The sequence below is a fragment of the Lycium barbarum genome, chromosome 3, assembly GCF_019175385.1.
Source record: "Lycium barbarum isolate Lr01 chromosome 3, ASM1917538v2, whole genome shotgun sequence".
Taxonomy (NCBI): Eukaryota; Viridiplantae; Streptophyta; class Magnoliopsida; order Solanales; family Solanaceae; genus Lycium; species Lycium barbarum.
The window spans coordinates 94,762,609-94,779,987 of NC_083339.1; positions in this window are offsets into that span (position 1 = coordinate 94,762,609).

Consider the following 17,379-nt stretch of genomic DNA (forward strand, 5'->3'; position numbering starts at 1 on the left):
TGTCCTTGTGGACTTGAAATTTGTTATTCAAAATTTCTTTCCAATATATGAATTATGTTGTTTGGTTCTCCTTTCTTTATATCCTGTTTATGTTTTTAAATGGATTGAGACTTAATTGAATGTCATTGATAAAATACACACTAAGAAATATTTTTCACTTTTGATTAAATGTTTGGGCTGCAGATGATAATCGGAAACTTCGTGACCTTTTGGTTTTACACTAAACGAATCATTATGATAATTAATTTTCTTGAATGTGTATATCACATGCATTATTGATGAGTAAAACTTGCTTAATTGTCTCATATTATCAGACATGGTATCTAAAAACATCATTATTGACTTAAACAAGGGTGAGAAATTAAACAGTGAGAATGACGACATCTGGAGTCGTAAGATATGGTTTGTATAGAAAAATAAGATGATCTTGAAGGTATTAACCATATTTTGAGTCACCCAGAAGAGGGTAACTGTAATGACTCGCTTGGTTCTTTTGAGTTTTTTGTTTTACTCTTTTTCCTCAAAACACCCTCCCTGTAGCTTTAGTATGATATTTATGACCTGAGGAGATGAGTGGTGAGATTCCCAAAGCAATGGGGTGAGTATCAAATAAGAAATAGTAAATTTGGAAATTCTTGAGTTGAGGAAATGAGGAAGTTTGACCAAAGTCAACATCGGGGGTTAACAAACCCGTATTAGAGTTTTATCGATTCCAATAGGCCCGAAACGTAATTTATGACATAGTCGAGGGGTCAGTAAAGACCCCGAGGGGCTCCGCAGTGATTTGAACCCTTGGTTGGAAACTAGTGAAGTTTAATGATTAGTACTGACCACGGTCAATATCGGGTCAAGATGACCTCATTTCGATATTTTGAGTGTACGAGCAGGATCGTAGCGTGTTTTAGAACTGAAATGCATATTTAGAGGAGTTCCAAATGAGTTTTGGGGGGTTAAATCTAGGAATCAAGCTATTAGAAAAAGCTGGACTTTAGCTGGTTCTGGTGTGTACGCTTATGCGCAAGGTGGAGCGCACTTGCGGAGCCCCAGCTGCCCATGGTGGGCCGCATGCATGAAGTTGTGTGGGGTGTCATTGGTCACCATATGCGGATGGTTCCCCGCGTGTACGACGTCACAAGTGCGAGGTACCTTCCGCATATGCAGGGGTCTCCATGTCAAGTGAGGCTCGCACCTATGATTGTTTTTTTTGCATGTGCGACGCCGCACCTGCGAGGGATTTTCCGCTGGTGTGACGTCATTGGGCAGAATTCCCCTTTTATTGCCCAATTTGATTTCATTTGTTCATAACTTAATTTTGGGAGCGTTAGAGCTTGGGTTTAGGCGTTTTCAAGGGAAAATTGAACATTTTGGCTTAGGGTTATGATTTTAACTCCTAATATATTGTTTCTTGTTAAATCCTTCACTTAATTAGTGTTTTAGATCATGGTTTGGGATGGTGGAAATGAGATTTTTAGCCCTAAGGCTTGGATGATGTAATTTCTTGAATTGAGATCCAATTAGTGGACAGTTTTGGCTAATTTTCTGGATTTAGACTATTAAAGTCATTGGTAAGCCGATTTTTTAATAAATTCTAGTTTTGTGCTTGGGGGCTCGGGTTTGGATTTTTGGGTGACTTTTGAGGCTTAGGATATAAGTATTGCATTATGGGTGTCTATGAACTTATTATCTTACATGCGATGCGTATTTGTTAGATTGGGAACGATTCGAGGCTTTGTGAAAAGAAAAGGCATTATCTTGAGGTTCGTGGCACGTTGCTCGACATTAGAGGTATGTCAAAACTTCTGACTTCGCTTGAGGGACATTTTTGATAAAGATAATAAAACAAGATTAATAATAAAGAGGTGAGGGTTTAATGGGGGTCTCATATCTGTGATGTCACAGGTACAGATACAAGTACCGATGTCATGATATGGATAGTAGAATATTGTGTAGTTATGGGTCGTGACCCTAGAATGTCAAGGCATATGGACATTAGCTATTATGTGCTACTTTCTTATACTTGACTGTGTAATTGTATTTGGTACTCTAAGGAACCTCGTACAAACATGTTGATGAACTTACTTGAATATGTTGGCTATTAAGTCTGGATTGTTGATAAACATACTTGAACATGGTCGCTAGTAAATCCAGATTGTTGAGATATTCACTATCTTATGTGTTGTGTCATGAATATGCATTCTTTTAGCTGTATATGATCTGAGAGATCTGGATTTAAATATAAGTGACATATTCTCGGTCTAAACGGTTGGTTGAGGAATATTTTGGCCTCATAAGATTGATTGCATGGTATTTTTGGCCTCATAAGTTGGTTGCATGGTATTTGGTCTCTTAAGGTCGATTGGATGGTATTTGGCCTCTTAAGGTAGGGAGCATGATATTTGGCCTCTTAAGATCTGTAACCCGATGTGATCTGGAGGACCTGGTATTCTGGGTGGTATATGAACTTAGCGGTCCCCCATGGGTCACATCTTCCATATAGTCCTGTGGAGCTCTGTGTGTATACGAAGCATACTGCATTGCATTGCATTTCATTACTCATTTCTTAATTTATTACCTGATTGGCTAGTGATTGATCTAATTATCTAATTACGTGGCTTACTTGGTACTTTTTACTGTCACGACCTAGTCGGAGGGTCATGACGGGCACCCGGTGCTAACCCACACGGGCACCTCTTGATGTACTCTCATATTCACATCTAGGTGAGCCACATGACTTACTCATAATTTACATACATCAATAGTGCTAATCTCGTTGGGCAGCAACACATTTATATCATCATCAATAACAATGCCTATATCCATATACACAAGCCGACAAGGCTATCAAAATGATATACAAAAATATGAGCCGACAAGGCTAAAAGACATCTACCCATACACAACTATCTACGAGCCTCTAAGAAGAGTATGTAACATAGTATAGGCGGGATAGGACCCCGCCATGCCCATATGTATGTACACAAAAGAATAATACCCAAAAGCCGTGGCTCCAGATGAAATGGAGCTCCTCTATGTGGTCCCTGAAAAGAAATCTATGGATCAAGCCTGTCTTCCTGTCCACCTGCGGGCATGACGCAGCGTCCACCAACAAAAAGACGTCAGTACGAATAATGTGCTGAGTATGTAAAGCATAGTCAACATCATAGTAGAAGCATAATAGACAGCACAAGAAATAACATAAGATGGGAGAATCAGGAGGTAACAGAGTCATTTGTACATCTAGTGGCCTTCATCATATCTACTTACTTGTCTTTCGTAGGGACTTTTCATTTCTAATACTTACTCATGCATATATACATACATATACATATTTGTATTCGTATTCGTATTTATTCATACTCGTATCCATATCATACCCGACCATGAGGGTTCGGTGTTTCACATACCCGGCCATGACAAGGCTCGGTGATTATACATACCTGGCCCTACCAAGGCTCAGTGTTATCCGTACCCAACTGTAGTGGTGTGCGCGCGATAGGTATCATACCCAGCCATATAATCTCTATGTTAAATAATAGTCATACATACTTAGACACATATACATAAGAGTCCATAAAAGTCGTCAACATCATTACCATCATCGTTTTCGTTACATTTATCCTTAGAGGATCAACTATCATATAAAGGGAAGCAATATGATAGCGAAAGTATCGAGACTCGTGAGATTTAGTAATCTTAGAGATAGAGTCACTTGGAAGACATTATGGGACTCATGAAAGAATATATATCAAAGGAACCATGCCTTAATGAAAGAAGGGTTAGCATTACATACCTCTTCATCTTCTTAACTGTTTAACGTTCACCGTTGAAGCTTGAGCAATCTACAGTTAGAAGGATTCATACCAAGGTTAAACCTTAATGATACTCTTAAACCCAAACTAGAACAATTCATGATCTAACGAAAATTGGGCAGCATTTCCCCTATTCTATTGACTTCCACTATACTACAATACCATTCCCAACATCAACAATAACATGCACAATATCACAATCAAGCAATCACATTTCCATTAAACCTTTAAAATCTATCCGTGTGCTCAACTTATACCAACAACTCCACACCCATTTTAGCACATTTTCATATAACACTTCTTCATCACCATTATTACCTTCCATAACATGATTATATCCATATCATACTAAGAATCATGACTCAATATATATTACTACTCATAAACATTATAAAAGCTACATTTAGACTTCATTTTCTACTTTCTTCTTCTAACACATAAACACTTGATTCTTGCTATTTGATCTTTGTAATCTCTTGGGTTTGGGTGTAATATGCTTAGAGAAGGGTTTTGGAGTTTTTGGAGAGCTTGGAAGAATGTGGGAAATGAAAATGAGCAAGGGTCGTCCATGTTACAAAATAAATATTTTGACCCGACCCGATTTATATGGCCTATTATACGGGCCGTATAATTTATACGGTCCGTATAATCAGGCCGTAGAATACCACCAGGCTACACCCTTCTCTGTAGCAAACCTACGGACCATTATATGGACCGTATAAATTTATACGGTCCGTACAAATGGTTGTACAACTAGAAAAATTCCGATTTTTATTCTCGTCGACTCGTTTGACTTCCAATCCTCGTGGAACATTCTTGGCACTTATGTAACACTTCATTAACCATAAAATAGGCCCTATATCACCCCCTCAGGATAATCCTAAATAAATATTAGCTCAAATATAGCGGAGACCGTCCGAACACGACTTATGCTTCACCTCTTTCAACAAACTAAACTTCACATATTCGTATGACTCGAAATCTTATAGTATGAACCTTAAGCTATCCAATACTTCCCTTAATCTCATAAGGATTTCATAATCATCCTAAGCTCATACTAGCCTATCCACAAGGCAACACATCCAGAATTTCCGAGGTGTAACATTCTCCCCCCCCCCCCCCCCCCCTTAGGAACATTTGTCCTCGAATGTTAGATGCTTAGGGATTCTATAAATTTTTTGCCAGAGTTTCCCCTATAATATGACACTACCATCCTGCAACAGTAACCCAAAATACATCGCCTCACAGGGCTACACAACAACATCAATAACCATGGCCACACACGACCAGGAAAAACATCAAGAAAAACACTACATACCTGAAGATAATGGCGTCTCTGCCTGAGTCTCCTCTGAAGGTGAAAATAAATGCGGGTACCTGAACTTCATGTCTTATTCGGCTTCCCAAGTCATTTCCTCTCTATTATTATTTCTCTATAAAACTTTTACTGAGGCTACCTCTTTGGTTTTGAGCTTCCGTACTTGCCTATCTAAAATGGCAATAGGCACTTCTTCATAAGACAATTGTTTGGTAACTTGGACATCATCTATTAGTACAATTCTAGAAGGATCTCCGATGCACTTACGAAGCATCGATACATGGAAAACTAGGTGAACTGACTCCAAGTCAAGAGGTAGATCTAATTCATAAGCCACTCGGCCTACCTTGCGTACAATCTCATAAGGTCCAATGCACCGGGGACTAAGCTTGCCTTTTTTGCCAAATCTAATAACGCCCTTCATTGGTGACACCTTCAAGCATACTCAGTCCTTCACTTGGAACTCTAAGTCCCTTCGATGATTATCTGCATAGGACTTTTGGTGACTGAGCTATTAATAATCGGTCCTGTATAAGCTTGACTTTCTCTATAGCTTGCTGGACCAAATCTGGCCCTATCAATTTGGTCTCTTCTACTTCGAACCACCCAATTGGGGATCTGCACTTTCACCCATATAAAGCCTCATACGGAGCCATTTGGATGCTAGAATGATAACTATTGTTATAAGAAAATTCAATAGGTGGTAAGTGATCATCCCAGCCACCTCCAAAATCCAATATACATGCCCGTAACATATCCTCAAGGGTCTGAATGGTACGTTCCGCTTGTCCATCAGTCTGCGGGTGAAATGCTGTGCTAAGACTTACCTGAGTCCCCAAACCTTCTTGGAAAGATTTCCAAAAATTAGTTGTAAATGAGTCCCTCTACCAAGCTTGCCGCTCGTCGTGAAATATTGATGACTTCTTGTTGATATATGACATATTATTATTGGTGTTGCACTTGTTGTTGTTACACCTCGGAAAAATCCTCCATTGTTGTCCAAGTGAATGGACCCGCAAGGAGTACGAGTATCCGATATTTTCATGAGTAAGAAATAACATTTGACGACCCTAAGTAAGATTCCGAAGGCAATTGCAATAAGAGATAGGTTATGCTCCATAATGAATAATTATAGGTTTTGGAAATGTGAAAAGTTGCAGGTTTGCATTCTGGCCAGTTGGTTGTAAAGTGAAATACGGATCGTAAAGTGGTATACGATCCATAAACTACCATGTCGTATTTTGCCTTCCAAAACTTCAACTTTCTGCCAAATGATCAAATGGTTAAATACGACCTGAACTACGGACCGTAAAGTGGTTTACGGCCCGTAAACCGTGATCGTAAATCACTATGTTTCAGCCTGAGTTTCTGGTTCTGATATGATTAAACACGACCACGAAGAACGGTCCGTAAACTGGAATACGGACCATAAAACATCTCTCTACATATATTCCACAAGAATTCAAGGATGTTTGGTGATCAACAACATTAAACAAGTGAGTCAAGTGTAAGTAAACCCATTAAGGATCATTCAAGTCAAGAAATCTCATGGAGATAAACTAGGGTTTTTGCTCAAGTGGAGTATTATCAACTAAAGCTTGTTCCTACAACATCTAAGGTAAGATTTATGGTAATTATATGTTGTTTAAGGTATTCTAGAGTTAAAATGCTTGGACATTAGATGAGTATAGGAAAATGGGTCATGAATGATGAATAGTGACATTTTGAGAAATAGTTTAAATTGAGTTATGAGTCTTGATGTATTGTGATGTAAATGTACTATAAATGATGTTGAGAACATGAGATGAGCAATGTACGTGAATGGACATAGTTGTGTGTTATAGCCATGGATATGAGTAATTTAAAGTAAGTATAGAAATGTGGATAATGCGGGTGAATAATGATTATGGTTATGGTATTGTGAATGCACTATTGACGCTTGGGAGTTGATATACGCTATGGAGGAATGTCGTATAAATAAAGGAGATTTTGTTCGATTTTCTCTAGCTTTAGCCATGTGTGCTAGTTGTCGATTCTAACGATAGTATGACTTTAATGAAGGTAGAAACGCTAGCATTGGAGGAGAAAGCGCAAGTGGTAAATAGTTGAACGGAAAGGTATGTAAGGCTAACCCTTCTTTCATAAGGCATGGTTCTTTGGCCAAACATCTAAATCTTCCATAAGTCTATGAGGTCTCATAAACGATTCGATCTTTCGAGCCATTAAGCTCACGATTCTTGATATGCTACGATTGTACTAAGTTCCTCGTATGACGAGTAAGCCTATAAAGATAAGTGTGATGAATTATGGTAATAGCGATAATGGTATTGATGACGACTATAATGGTAATAGCGATGATGATAACGATGACGATAATGATAGTAATGATAACAGTAAAGATGCTTATGAGCTATATGTATGTATGCCCTTGTATGGCTACTATGAAACACCGAGCTTATATGGCCGGGTAATATATGTATAGAGGTAAATGTATGTATGTTTACGTAACGAGCGCACACCACTGCAGTTGGGTATGGATGACACTGAGCCTTGGTAGGGCCAGGTACGTGTAACACTGAGCCTTGGTTGGCCAGGTATGTATGATCACCGAGCCTAGCTATGGTCGGGTACGTGAAACACCGAACCTTCGGGGTCGGGTATGTTATGTAAATGCTATGTATATGATATGATTATGTATATGATATGGATAAGTATGAAAACGAATATGATATGATATGAATGTGAATAAGGGCATGTATACGAATACGAGCACAAATATGGTACGGGTACTATTATGGAATACAGATAACGATGTATGTACACAAATACGTATTAGAAATGGAAAGTTCCTATGAAAGGCAAGTAAGTGCATATGACGATGATATTGCCATCTCCCATCCTATGTTATTTCTTATGTTGCTATTTATGCTTCTATATTGATATTGATCATGCTTTACATACTCAGTACATTCTTCGTACTGACGTCCTTTTGTTTGTGGACGCTGCGTCATGCCCGCAGGTGCACAGGGAGACAGGCTTGATCCATAGCTGCTTTCTCAGAGATTACATAGCAGAGCTCCATTTCATTCGGAGCCATAGCTTTTGGGTACTTATTCTTTTGTGTACATAATTATGGGCATAGCGGGGTCCTGTCCCGCTCATGTGATATGTTATACTCTTCTTAGAGGCTCATAGTCACGTGTATATGGTTAGATATGTCTGGCCTTGTCGGCCTATATTTTGTATATCATTTGACAGCCTTGTCGGCTCATGTACGTTGATGTGGCATAGATGCCGAATATAGTATAAAGGCATTGTCGTCCAACGAGACTAGTGTGATTGATGAATAGAAATGTATGTTAACTTATGTGGCTCACCTAGATGTAAGCATAAGTGTAAGTTAAGGGGCGCCGGGGTGGGCTAGCACCGGGTGCTCGTCGCGACCCTCTAGACGGGTTGTGACAAAAGTGGTATCAGAGCAGTTCAGTCCTAGGGTGTGTCTACGAGCCGTGTCTAGTAGAGTCTTGGTTATGGGTGTGTTGCGCGCCACACTTATAAATAAGAAGCTGCAGACATTATAGGAATGAATGACCTTCTTTCTTCGTAAGAATCGTGCGATAGAGCTATGATGTAAGAAATTCTTGTTCCTTAATCGTGTGTTGTGTATTTCAGAAATGCCTGTAAAGAGAAAGGCTACAGCAGCCCAAAAGGGCAAGACGGTGGCAGAAAAGCGGGTTGAAAGAGCACCGCCACCGGTAGTAGAGGAAAGTGAGTCCAGAGTGCGGCTCAATCCCAGTCCTCCCGTTTAGTGCCTACATTAGAGGAGCGTGAGGGAGCCTCAGTCCCAGCTCCAGCACCTCCAGCTCCTCCACCGGATGCTTCGGGCCAAGATGTGAAAGAGGCCATTAATTTGCTGACTCAATTGGTTGCGGCCCAGACTCAGAGGCAAAGTTCAGGGCAAGGTGATAGGGCTATTAGTGCGAGAGCCCGTGATCTCATTACCTTGAACCCACCAGAATTCTTTGGATCAAAGCCGGAGGAGGACCCTCAGGATTACATTGATGGTATGTTAAGGACGCTCCAATTGATACATGCTTCGGACACCGAATCGGTGGAGCTAGCGTCATATAGATTGAGAGATGTCTCGATCCAATGGTATACGGTTTGGGTGGTTTCACGGGGAGCCAATGCACCTCCCCCGGTATGAAAAGAGTTTGTTGATGCTTTTCTCCGACATTACATGCCTCCAGAAGTTCGGCGAGCTAGAGCCGATAAGTTTTTAAATTTGAGGCAAGGTAACATGAGTGCTTTAGAGTACAGTCTCCGCTTCAATTCTTCGGCTAGGTATGCTTCGGCCATGGTAGCGGATATGGGTGACCGGGTACACCGATTTGTGAAAGGCCTAGGGCCACATTTGATGGATAGGTGCTTGACTGTGTCCCTTCAGGACAATATGGATATTGCACGTATTCAGGCCCCTGCTCAGAACTTGGAAGAAAGTCTGCAACAACAAAGAAGTGAGCGTGAGCATGATAGGGCACAGGGCAAGAGGGCCAGATCTTCGGGTCCGATGAGCGAGTTTAGAGGCGGGCACAGGTAGCAGTTTTCCAGACATTCAGACTATTCTATGACCAGTGCACCTCCACGGTTTTCAGGCCAGATATTTGATAGATCTGCTCGTTCAGGGCTGAGTCCGAGTTTTTTAGGGTCCCAGTTTAGAGGTGATTCGGGTCAGGCGAGGCCACCCGTGCCACGATGTTCCCAGTGTGGGAAGTTGCATTGGGGTCAATGCCGATCAGGTTCAGATGGTTTCTATTCATGTGGTCGACCAGGCCATATTATGCGTGATTGCCCCTCGGTTCATGGTAGAGGTAGGACCCAGCCATCAGGGTCGGTAGCCGGATCTTCAGCGTCTGCACGCCCTATGGGGCCAGGTTCACATGCGCCAGTCGGCCATGGTAAAGGCAGAGGGAGAGTTCCTAGTTCCAGCGGTCCTCAGCACCGTGTTTATGCTTTGGCTGGACGCCAAGACCTTGAGTCTTCCCCTGACGTGGTTACAGGTATAATATCGGTATTCTCTCATGATGTATATGCTTTGATTGATCCGGGCTCCACCTTGTCATATGTTACTCCGTATGTTGCGGGTCGATTTAGAGTCGAACCGGAGTCGATTAAACCTTTTGAGGTGTCTACACCTGTGGGTGAATCGGTAATATCTAGCCGAGTATATAGAAATTATGTAATTATGATTTGTGATCGTCGTACCATGATTGATTTGCATGAGCTAGAAATGGTGGACTTTGATGTTATCATGGGCATGGATTGGTTGGCTTCTTGCTATGCCAATGTTGATTGTAGAAAGAAAATTGTTCGTTTCCAATTTCCGGGAGAACCAGTCTTAGAATGGAAAGGTAACACGACGTCACCAAAAGGTAGGTTTATTTCCTATCTAAAGGCAAGGAAAATGATCACGAAAGGTTGCATCTATCATCTAGTTCGGGTTCGAGATGTAGAAGCTGAATCGCCAACTCTTCAGTCAGTTCCTGTAGTAAATGAATTTCCGGATGTGTTCCTGGAAGAGCTTCCAGGCCTTCCTCCCGAGCGGGAGATTGATTTTGCTATTGATGTGTTGCCAGGCACTAAGCATATATCTATTCCTCCCTATAGAATGGCTCCCGCAGAATTGAAAGAGCTGAAGGAGCAATTGAAAGACTTGCTTGAAAAAGGCTTTATTAGGCCTAGTTCATCCCTATGGGGAGGACCCGTATTGTTCGTCCGAAAGAATGATGGCTCCTTGAGAATGTGCATTGATTATCGGTAATTGAACAAGGTGACGATTAAGAATAAATATCCTCTTCCGAGGATTGATGATTTATTTGATCAATTGCAAGGTGCCAAATGGTTTTCAAAGATAGATTTGAGGTCCGGGTATCACCAAGTGAGAGTTAGGGAGAAAGATATCCCTAAGACAGCCTTCAGAACAAGATATGGTCTTTTTGAGTTCTGGGTAATGTCATTTGGGCTAACTAATGCACCGGCAGTATTTATGGATCTGATGAATAATGTGTTCAGGCCTTTCCTGGATTTATTTGTGATCGTATTTATCGACGATATCTTGGTGTATTCTAGATCCGAGGCAGAACATGCGGATCATTTGCGTACTGTCCTCGGAGTTCTTTGAACTCGAGAGTTGTTTGCAAAGTTTTCCAAATGCGAGTTTTGGTTGAACTCGGTGGCATTTCTGGGGCATATTGTAGTAGCCGATGGTATTCGAGTGGATAGTCAAAAGATTGAGGTCGTGAAGACCTGGCCAAGGCCCACAACTCCGACGGAGGTTCGTAGCTTTCTGGGCTTAGCAGGTTATTACAGGAGATCCGCTGAAGGTTTTTCTTCTATTTCTGCACCACTCACAAAGTTGACCCAGAAATCGGCAAAGTTTCAATGGACAGATGCTTGTGAACGTAGCTTCCAAGAGTAGAAAAGTAGGTTGACTTCCGCCCCAGTCTTGACACTCCCAGAGGGATTGGAAGGATATGTTGTTTATTGCGATGCTTCAGGTGTTGGGCTAGGCTTTGTATTAATGCAACGTGGTAGAGTGATTGCGTATGCTTCAAGGCAACTACGGAAACATGAGCGGAATTATCCAACCCATGATTTAGAATTGGCCGCAGTGGTTCATGCGTTAAAGATATGGCGACATTATTTATATGGTGTCCATGTGGATATTTATACAGATCATAAGAGTCTACAGTATATCTTCAAGCAGAAAGAGCTGAATTTACGGCAACGACAATGGTTGGAATTGCTAAAAGATTATGATATTGATATCTTGTATCACCCCGGAAAGGCAAATGTTGTAGCTGATGCTCTTAGCCGCATATCGATGGGAAGTTTATGTGATGTACGACCAGAGAAGAGGGGAATGGCCCGTGAGCTCCAGCAGTTAGCTAGCCTAGGAGTTCGAGTGGTGGACTCAGGTAGCAGGGGAGCTACTATTCAGAATTCAGCAGTCTCATCGCTAGTAGCAGAAGTGAAAGAGCGACAATACGAAGATTCCATGCTAATACAGTACAAAGATACACTCCCTCAGAAAGAGGAGTCCTCATTTGATATTTCAGGAGACGGAGTTCTCCCATGTCGAGGCAGATTGTGTGTTCCCGATGTGGCAGGTCTACGCCACCAGATATTGAAAGAAGCTCATTGTTTCCGTTATTCTGTTCACCCCGGAGCGACGAAAATGTATCATGACCTTAAGTATGTATATTGGTGGAATGGAATGAAGAAAGACATAACGGGATTCGTAGCTCAATGTCCAAATTGTCAACAAGTGAAAATCGAGCACCAAAAGCCGGGTGGATTGTTGCAAGCTATAGAAATCCCAACTTGGAAATGGGAAGTGATTAACATCGATTCAGGCTTACCCCGTTCTCGACGTAAGTATGATTCCATATGGGTGGTTGTGGATAGACTCACCAAGTCAGCTCATTTCTTACCGGTCAGAACGACCTATGTGGCAGAAGATTATGCAAAGCTTTACATTAAAGAGATAGTGAGACTCCATGCTGTTCCAGTATCTATTATCTCAGACAGGGGGACTCAGTTTACAGCCAACATTTAGAAGTCTTTCCAAGAGGGTATAGGGACCCAAGTGAACCTTAGTACGGCTTCACCCGCAGACTGATGGACAAGCCGAGAGTACCATTCAGACTCTTGAAGATATGTTGCGGGCATGTATGATAGATTTTGGAGGAAATTGGGATGACCATTTGCCACTCATTGAGTTTGCTTACAATAACAGTTATCATTCTAGTATCCAAATGGCACCGTATGAAGCTTTATATGGGCGAAAGTGTAGATCCTCAATTGGGTGGTTCGAAACAGGAGAGGCCAGACTGATGGGGCCAGACTTGGTCCAGCAAGCCATAGATAAAGATTGGGTATTCTTGAAAGTGTCACCGATGAAAGGTGTAATGAGATTTGGCAAAAAGGGGAAGCTTAGTCCCCGGTACCTTGGACCTTATGATATTGTGCGCAAAGTGGGCAAAGTGGCCTACGAATTAGATCTACCTCCGGATTTGGAGTCAATTCACCTAGTTTTTCATGTCTCGATGCTTCGAAAATGTGTTGGAGATCCTACTAGGATCGTGCCAATAAGCGATGTGCAAGTAACAGAGAAGTTGACTTATGAAGAAGTGCACATTGCCATACTATATAGGCAAGTACGGAGGCTTAGAAACAAAGAAGTGGCCTCAGTTAAGGTTTTATGGAGAAGCAGTAAACGAGAAGAAATGACATGGGAAGCGGAAGAAAGTATGTGATCCAGATACCCTCATTTATTTCAGCCCTTGGGGGAGATTCAAGACGAAACATCAGCGGTATGAGGTATGTATGATTTCCTTTTCATGCTTTTGGTCGGGTGTGGCCATAGATATGTTGATACTGTGACGTAGCCATGTGAGGCGATGATATTTTGGGTGTTGTGACAGAATGGTAGTGCCATATTATAGGGGAGACTCTGCCAAAATTTTTATAGAATCCTCGAAGACTTTAAACATTCGAGGACGAATGTTCTTAAGGGGGGGGGGGGGGGGGGGGGGAGAATGTTACACCTCGAAAAACCCTCCATTGTTGTCCAAGTGAATGGACCCGTGAGGAGTACGAGTATCTAATATTTTCATGAGTAAGAAATAACATTTGACGACCCTAAGTAAGATTTCGAAGGCAATTCCAATAAGAGATAGGTTATGCTCCATAATGAATAATTATAGGTTTTGGAAATGTGAAAAGTTGCAGGTTTGCATTCTGGCCAGTTGGTCGTAAAGTGAAATACGGACCGTAAAGTGGTATACGGTCCGTAAACTGCCATGTCGTATTTTGGCTTCCAAAACTTCAACTTTCTACCAAATGATCAAATGGTTAAATACGACCAGAAATACGGACCGTAAAGTGGTTTACGGCCCGTAAACCGTGATCGTAAATCACTATGTTTCAGCCTGAGTTTCTGGTTCTGATATGATTAAACACGACCACGAAGAACGGTCCGTAAACTGAAATACGGACCGTAAACCAAGTTTACGACCACTGTGTTGTTCATTTAAGATCAGATTTTGGGTTATTAAATAAGGGACCAAGTTTATTATTTCATTTCCACTTCACACCCTTCTCTCTAAAACATCTCTCTACATATATTCCACAAGAATTCAAGGATGTTTGGTGATCAACAACATTAAACAAGTGAGTCAAGTGTAAGTAAACCCATTAAGGATCATTCAAGTCAAGAAATCTCATGGAGATAAACTAGGGTTTTTGCTCAAATGGAGTATTATCAACTAAAGCTTGTTCCTACAACATCTAAGGTAATATTTATGGTAATTATATGTTGTATAAGGTATTCGAGAGTTAAAATGCTTGGACATTAGATGAGTATAGGAAAATGGGTCATGAATGATGAATAGTGACATTTTGAGAAATAGTTTAAATTGAGTTATGAGTCTTGATGTATTGTGATGTAAATGTGCTATAAATGATGTTGAGAACATGAGATGAGCAATGTACGTGAATGGACATAGTTGTGTGTTATAGCCATGGATATGAGTAATTGAAAGTAAGTCTAGAAATGTGGATAATGTGGGTGAATAATGATTATTATTATGGTATTGTGAATGCACTATTGACGTTTGGGAGTTGATATACGCTATGGAGGAATGTCGTATAAATAAAGGAGATGTTGTTCGATTTTCTCTAGCTTTAGCCATGTGTGCTAGTTGTCGATTCTAACGATAGTATGACTTTAATGAAGGTAGAAACGCTAGCATTGGAGGAGAAAGAGCAAGTGGTAAATAGTTGAACGGAAAGGTATGTAAGGCTAACCCTTCTTTCATAAGGCATGGTTCTTTGGCCAAACATCTAAATCTTCCATAAGTCCATGAGGTCTCATAAACGATTCGATCTTCCGAGCCATTAAGCTCACGATTCTTGATATGCTACGATTGTACTAAGTTCCTCGTATGACGAGTAAGCCTATAAAGATAAGTGTGATGAATGATGGTAATAGCGATAATGGTATTGATGACGACTATAATGGTAATAGCGATGATGATAACGATGACGGTGATAATAGTAATGATAACAGTAAAGATGCTTATGAGCTATATGTATGTATGCCCTTGTATGGCTACTATGAAACACCGAGCTTATATGGTCGGGTAATATATGTATAGAGGTAAATGTATGTATGTTTACGTAACGAGCGCACACCACTGCAGTTGGGTATGGATGACACTGAGCCTTGGTAGGGCCAGGTACGTGTAACACTGAGCCTTGGTTGGCCAGGTATGTATGATCACCGAGCCTAGCTATGGTCGGGTACGTGAAACACCGAACCTTCGGGGTCGGGTATGTTATGTAAATGCTATGTATATGATATGATTATGTATATGATATGGATAAGTATGAAAACGAATATGATATGATATGAATGTGAATAAGGGCATGTATACGAATACGAGCACAAATATGGTACGGGTACTATTATGGAATACAGATAACGATGTATGTACACAAATACGTATTAGAAATGGAAAGTTCCTATGAAAGGCAAGTAAGTGCATATGACGATGATATTGCCATCTCCCATCCTATGTTATTTCTTATGTTGCTATTTATGCTTCTATATTGATATTGATCATGCTTTACATACTCAGTACATTCTTCGTACTGACGTCCTTTTGTTTGTGGACGCTGCCTCATGCCCGCAGGTGCACAGGGAGACAGGCTTGATCCATAGCTGCTTTCTCAGAGATTACATAGCAGAGCTCCATTTCATTCGGAGCCATAGCTTTTGGGTACTTATTCTTTTGTGTACATAATTATGGGCATAGCGGGGTCCTGTCCCGCTCATGTGATATGTTATACTCTTCTTAGAGGCTCGTAGTCACGTGTATATGGTTAGATATGTCTGGCCTTGTCGGCCTATATTTTGTATATCATTTGACAGCCTTGTCGGCTCATGTACGTTAATGTGGCATAGATGCCGAATATAATATAAAGGCATTTTCGTCCAATGAGACTAGTGTGATTGATGAATAGAAATGTATGTTAACTTATGTGGCTCACCTAAATGTAAGCATAAGTGTAAGTTAAGGGGCGCCCGGGTGGACTAGCACCGGGTGCTCGTCGCGGCCCTCTAGACGGGTCGTGACAGTTGTGTTGCTATGGATTGTTGTTGTTGATATGTGGGATTGAAGAATGCCAATGTTATAGGGGAGATGTTGCCCAAATTTACGTAGGCGAGCTACTAACTTAGAGTTACCACTTAGTTCCTTCTAGACACTATTTAAGGGCCCTATTGTATTAATGTAGATTAAGTGTATCGTGGGCTGCTTCGGAAGTATTGTGGAAACAAGGAGATTGAGGTATGTTAAGGCTAATCCTTTCTTCTTTTGGCATGATCTAAACTGAAGGAAACGTATACGAAACGTTATTCCATAATGAATTCGCTCTTAGTAGTTAGGGATGTTCATTTCATTCATTTCCTTATAGTATTGTTTCAAGCATGTTTTTATGTATAATCCTTGAGTCTATTAAGGCAAAAAATTATAGTAATGATGTCCATAATGTAATCGGAGATATAACGACCTTACGTCACTCCAATAAATTCATGATGTTTCTTTATGGCTCTTGTACATGCGCATGTGTGGCTCCATTGGCGTTATATACACATATATATAGTTCGACGACGCTATGGACGCACCCCTGATTAGGTGGATATTATGATTATGATGATAATGATGGTGCCCACGGAGGCTTGACGGCGCTATATGCGCGTATATACTGTATTCATGCATATCATGACCCTCAGTGGCAATACAGAGCCAAAGTTGAGCTTTCTTACCCATCTTATTACATTGATGTCTTTTCTTATGCTGTTATCTGTCTTACATACTCGGTACTTTATTCGTGTTGACGTCTCTTTGCCTGGGGACACTCTGTTTCATGCTCATAGGTCCTGATAGACAAGTTGACAGTCCTTCCAGTAGGCTACCAACTCAGCAGAAAATGTTGTTGCACTCCACTTGCTTCGGAGGTACCGATTTAGGTCAGTATGAGCCTGTACATATGTTTATGGGTATGGCGGGGTCCTGTCCTGACCTTATACTCCTTAGAGTTTTGTAGACAAATGTTATGCATATAGATGTTTTGTACGACCTTATCGGCCTATAGTTTTATGTACAAATGTTTCTATCGGCCTTG